The sequence below is a fragment of the Leiobunum rupestre genome, chromosome 7, assembly GCF_980474605.1.
Source record: "Leiobunum rupestre chromosome 7, qqLeiRupe1.1.hap1, whole genome shotgun sequence".
Lineage (NCBI taxonomy): Eukaryota > Metazoa > Arthropoda > Arachnida > Opiliones > Sclerosomatidae > Leiobunum > Leiobunum rupestre.
In genome coordinates, this window is record NC_143390.1 from 32,221,096 (window position 1) to 32,227,095 (window position 6,000).

A 6,000-nucleotide genomic window follows, 5' to 3' on the forward strand; every position below is an offset into this window, starting at 1 on the left:
TTCTTTGATCATAGCGTCCTCTATTTGGTTCTCATGCACTGTCTGGTTACTATTTTTTCATTACTAATGATTTTCCGTAATTGCAAGTACATTTCTTCCTCAATTAGTTTAGCCTGAAAATCAATCAGTGTCAGGACATTACTATAAAAACGGAGACATTCGCCAAATATTTATATTCTGTAGACAATCCGAGGATGTCAAATCTAGCCGGAACGGTCTCATCAAATAAAAAGTTGGGATGTTTTAGTTTATTATACAATGCGTTTCGTTAACTTAAATTTTTGTCTTAATTTCGTGGACTTCATAGTTGTCACGAAGTCTTTGATTAATAATAAGTAATGACAAGTGTTGTATTTCTTGTGAATATCTTGTAGAAAGTTGTGAATATTTTGTAGAAAGTTGTGAATATCTTGTAGAAAGTTGTAAATATCTTGTAGAAAGTTTTAAATATCTTGTCGAAAGTTGTAAATATCTTGTAGAAAGTTGTAAATATTTTGTAGAAAGTTGTGAACGATCATATAAAAAGTAAGTTTTAGCTTTATGATCAAGGGCCATCTGTGCAGCTACGATATTTCAATATCCTTTCAATTCCAATTGCCTTTTGCTCGCATATCCCAGCTGCTATAGTTTCCACCGTTCAGTTTTTCTATTCTATAACAGTCTCCCATTTTAGCTTTTGTGTTTTTTCAAGTCCTTTTATCTAATTTTTGAGCAATTGTATCAGCTAATGTATTTGCTTTCTTCTATCGTGTAGGCTGTAATATTGTCTACTCTTGAAAACCGTTTAAAAATAGCTAATGCCATTGATGAAAACGTAGTTATAGACATAGCTGTTTTAACGAACATTGAATGCGAATCTGAACGCCATCACGTTGATAAACATGTAGGCGATAAGAACAGAAAGTATCGAGATCGGACCGGAAACCATTTAATTTTGTTTACTCCCTGTTTAAAATATGTACATTAAAATTTTCACAACATTACTTGGTGGCCTAATTATCTTGGTCCCCATTCCTCAAACTGAATTTCGAATGCCAGGGCTTCTCATATCCGATCTATTAGTGCATCATTTACATTTCTCACCTTAACGGTTTCAGAGATAACTAATGGCCTATTTTGTGAGCCTCCAGGTGCCTAACTGTTATTGTGACCGGGGTGAGGGCCCTACATTTCCTATCTCAAACGCTAACACTATACAAGCCACAGCATGGCTGGGATATAACTTAGATGTTTCCACGGGAAATAACTCATACGAGCAAGCAGCGCTTATCCATGTGGAACCCTGTATCTCTCACGATCTCTTGTCAGTAGGTGCGAACTGGAAATGGGGAAGTTAATATTAAAAAAGGTGCCTTAAAATACGACAACTCAACTTTTTCTACCAAAAAAAGCGATAAAAAGACTTCGGGACAATTTCGCAGAGTCACTTACAACCTAGCCGATATATAACTACACTTCTGATTAAACAATAATTCTAATCGAAATATATTTCGATGTGGCGACTCCATCGGTTGGGGTCGTCTGACTAGCAGCAGATTCTGGAAGCTAGCAGCAACAAACACAGCACCCCACACAAGCAGAACGCAACCCGTCAAAAGTCGTGCATTTTTAATTGGTTAGACGCTTTAGCGCCTACTACCGTCGGAAGGGGAAAGTTCGGAAATTGTCTTCCCCCTTTCCGTAAAAAGTTTATTGTAAAGGTTCGTCCAATGAAATTTGTACACAACACTGCCTTAGCGTGTTTAAAGGCTAGCTGCGTTCACCTTGTGTTTATGGATCCTAGCTGGACGTCAGGATACTTTGTTTCTTCTCTTCAAGCCTAGGGCTCCCAACCACTACATTGGCCTTTTCCTGAAGCAACTTCCTAGTCATCTTGAAAATGGACCTTTCGGCCGTCGCCACTTAGGTTTGCAGATTCCATGCGACCAATTTATTGTTATTCGAATTAAATTTCCGACTTCGTTGCTCTACGTACGGTAACTCTCCCCTGATCGACGGCTTTCATTTTACCTAGCCCTCATATTGGCGGCTGGCAGCGCTCGTATCTTTGGCCATCTGGGTTGGCTTCCGACTGGTCTTGAAACTGGGTCTGTAAATTCCTGATGATGTGAAAATTGAGAGAGGCAAAACTCGGAACAACTGTGTTAAGTTTTCTTTCCCTACAGGCTAAAGAAGTTCAACCTCGATTTTTACCTCTAGGAGGGGTTATACAACCAGCGTGTCCGTCTGTGGGTGTGTGTGTGTGTGGCCTGCGAACGCATTTTCGGGGCAAAGGGTAATCACTGCGTACGCAGTCGAACAACCGTTTTAGCAGTTTAAAGGTTGGCAAAACCACCGTGTGACGGTAAGCGTTAACGGATTGATATGCGGTTGGGTTTGGTTTGGATGGTCTTTTTCGTCAACGCTCACAGTTTTAACTCAGTTTGATCGGATATTTCGTTATTGTAACGTTTATGTGTAGGTTGTGAATGTTGAGTTCGTGTTGTGAAAGTTGTGGGTGTGGAGTTTGTTGTGTTTGTGTTATGATGTTTGTAGATGTTGAGTCTATTGAGTTTGTATGGGCGTTTTCTCTTCAACTTCTTCTTAATGACTTTGGGACGGACTGAGTGCTGAGTGTAATGCTACCTCTCAACGTCCAATGGCAGGGTTTCCACCAGTTGTACACGGTATTCGTCTTAGTATCAATTTGCGACTTGTTGGCGCCGGCCGGGAATCGAACCCGGGTCTGCTTCGTGCAAGAGATGTACTCTAACCACTCAGGGACCAACGCTTGTTAATTTACGCTGTTTTTATAAAAAACAGCCTTGGCGAATATCCTTTACAAAGTTATAACGTTAGGTACTATAATTTATTCTACATCATTTTAAATATTTATAAATTAAATTAATCTTATATTTAATTAAATATTTATAAATTATATTAATCTTAAATTTAATTAAATATTTATAAATGATATTAATCTTATATTTAATTAAATATTTATAAATGATATTAATCTTATATTTAATTAAATATTTATAGATTATATTAATCTTATATTTAATTAAATATTTATAGATTATATTAATCTTATATTTAATTAAATATTTATAGATTATATTAATCTTATATTTAATTAAATATTTTAGTATTTTAATGTAAAATTTGATCGCGTTCAGGAATTGAACTCGGGTCGCATTGTTACAATGCGGATAGTTCACCGCCGAGCCATTGACTTCCTTAGGGAAAATTTTCAAGTAAAGGAACAATTGTGATTATGAACTAAACGTATTAATACAATATCTGTATATATTGTTTATTGAATGATAATTATTCAAAACTCCCGCGGAAACTATATCAAAGTAATAATATAGCGCCACCGTGTGGAGAACTATCAATCAAACCGGGTAAAAAATATAATCTCTTAAATTTTTCGAACTTTAGTCAAATCTTGACGGGTCTAAAAAACGCCAAATAAACGTATATAAAGCCGTTGCCGTCAATAAAGAAGATTTAGTCTTTCTTAGTTCTTGGCTGTCAAACGAACTACAACAGGACGGGGTCCTGGTGTCGGTCAAAAGTTATGAGGTAACTTTGCGGTTTTAATTAGTATGTTCGGTCTTCGGTCAAGAAAAGTGTTAAATTGTGTTTCGCGTTTGGAACGTGAGTGAATGGACTTAAGTGTATGAACAGTGCGTGTTTAAGACTGAAAGTGTTAAAGTAATTGTGAACTAACTCAAGTCAGCTGTAAGATAAAATTGATTGTTTTTATTTTTTGAATTGGAATAACCTAATTATACCCTTGAAATTATCAACTCAACCTGTGAGGCTAATTAAGTAGATTGGAAGTAATTAGTAGTGAACAGCTCTCAGCTGTTAATTAAGACAAGAGTTTATAGTAAGGTAGTTTGAATTTAGTTAAAATTACTCAGTATAATTTATGATATTTACTGTAAGTGTGTTTTGGTTTATTTTTCAATCACGATGAACTAAGACAAATCTAGTCTTAGACACTTTACCAGTTCTGTACAATTACGTAGGAGGGATATATATTGTTGGGTTATTGATGAAAGTTAAATCTAGAACGTTCCATAGACTGTTCTGAATAAAAATAAACATTTATAATTTTCCATAATTCTGGTTTCCATTTTATTTTCTAATCACTCACCCACAACATTTAAGTTCTGGCAATCCCGAATCAACTAAATTTTCAATATAACGGCGACGGGAAATTATTATCGTAAATTTATCGCGCGGCCTTAGGGAATATTCTTTTAACAAAATTTCGATAACTATCATTTAATTAAAATCGGCCCGATTCCATTAAAATTATAAACCAAAAATCGAACGGTCGTTATAATACCCTCTGTAGATATTTCTTTCATTAAAATTTGCTTTGTATTATATTCAACTGACAAACTTGTACTGTAAAAAAGTTTTAATTCAATTGTGCATTGTTATAGTACGTCTAACTCACTGTTGTAACTACTTAACTTATGATATTCTGAATAAATTAAAATTGGTCGTTTCGTCTCAATTATTTTAATTATAATTAAAATTTTATACCGGGCGGGATAGAACTGGGATAAAATTTTTAACAAATAACTCTAAATTGCGGAGATATATCTTTAAGGGTTATCTCGAGAAATTATTACCACTAGGGACAATTCTTCCGAGGAGAGGTATATTTTGGCTTGCCAACTTGTTTCAGTCACCCCTTGCCATAAAAACTTGTAATAGTAAGAGTAAAGCCCAGTTCACACTACACAATTAATTGGGCCACTTAATTGAAACCAACTAATTGTAAGGAAGAAAACTGTACAGTGTGAACAGAAAAAGTTGGAACAATGGTTACAATTTTTCTGTTCACACTATTCAATTTTCTTGCTTACAATTAGTTGGTTTCAATTAAGTGGCCCAATTACTTGTATAGTGTGAACTGGGCTTAAGAAGTTGTTGGTTTGCGTAGCATAGAGGCGTGTCACTTCTCTCCTACGCAATAAAACCGAGCCACCGGAAATACTGGACTTAAACGTAGCTGATTGAATTAGGTCCCTTGAGTATCAGACTGGCTGATTATTAATTACTATTTATTTATTTAGTGGGGTGGCGGAGTGGTTAGCACGTTCGCCTCGCAGCAAGAAGAACCGGGTTCGATCCCAGCTTGTGGCGCTGGGTGAAAACTCGGAACAACTCCTTCTGCATTGAGTTTGCAAGTTCTCTCCCCACTGGTTTAATGGGATTTCTCCCGAGCTCTTCGGCTTCCCCTTCCTAAAAACATGTGGAGGTTAACGGTAATAGTTAGTGTAGGGAGCTGTTGGCATGGAGGGCTTGCCACCACCCTACGCATTGTAACCCAGCCAGCTGAATTAAAGGCTTTAAATGTCGCTTGATGACTTAGGCCTAAGGTGGTGCCTTGAGTGTTAGCCTCGCTGATTATTATTATTAAGTAGCTGATTGAATTAGGTCCCTTGAGTATCAGACTGGCCGATTATTATTTATTTATTTTTCTGAGGTTTAAGGGTCTTTTGGTCTGAGCCATTCCATGAACCGATCCCGTTGGGCTGACTCTACAACGGCGTATATGACGGTATAATACTAGCGCACAATCAACCGAGCAGAAAGTTAATGGAGCCGATTTGGAGGACTAAAGTTAACTGCGACGGGAAGACAATTGCTGAGGAAAATAAAAGGCGAGGAAGACACAATTGGTGTAGCTTGTGTTGTCTATTGAAACATTTGCGCCGCCACGCTGGTTTGCTCGATGGTGATGATGGCTCTTGACGTACACGTTCTCCTTTCTCAGTCTCTCTAAAAAAATATCTGAAATTTGATATGTGTAGATCTTGATTTTTTGTTATTTTGTTTAAAATGATTTATCATTTCGATTTTTATTCGCGTTTTGGACAAAACGTCTTGGTCATCCGGTTATCTCGGTGTTGTTTCCCTCCAGAGAATAAAACTTTTAAAAGTTAGTTCTTTGCGTAAATTTCTACCCTTAAGAGAAATTCTGAAACAGTT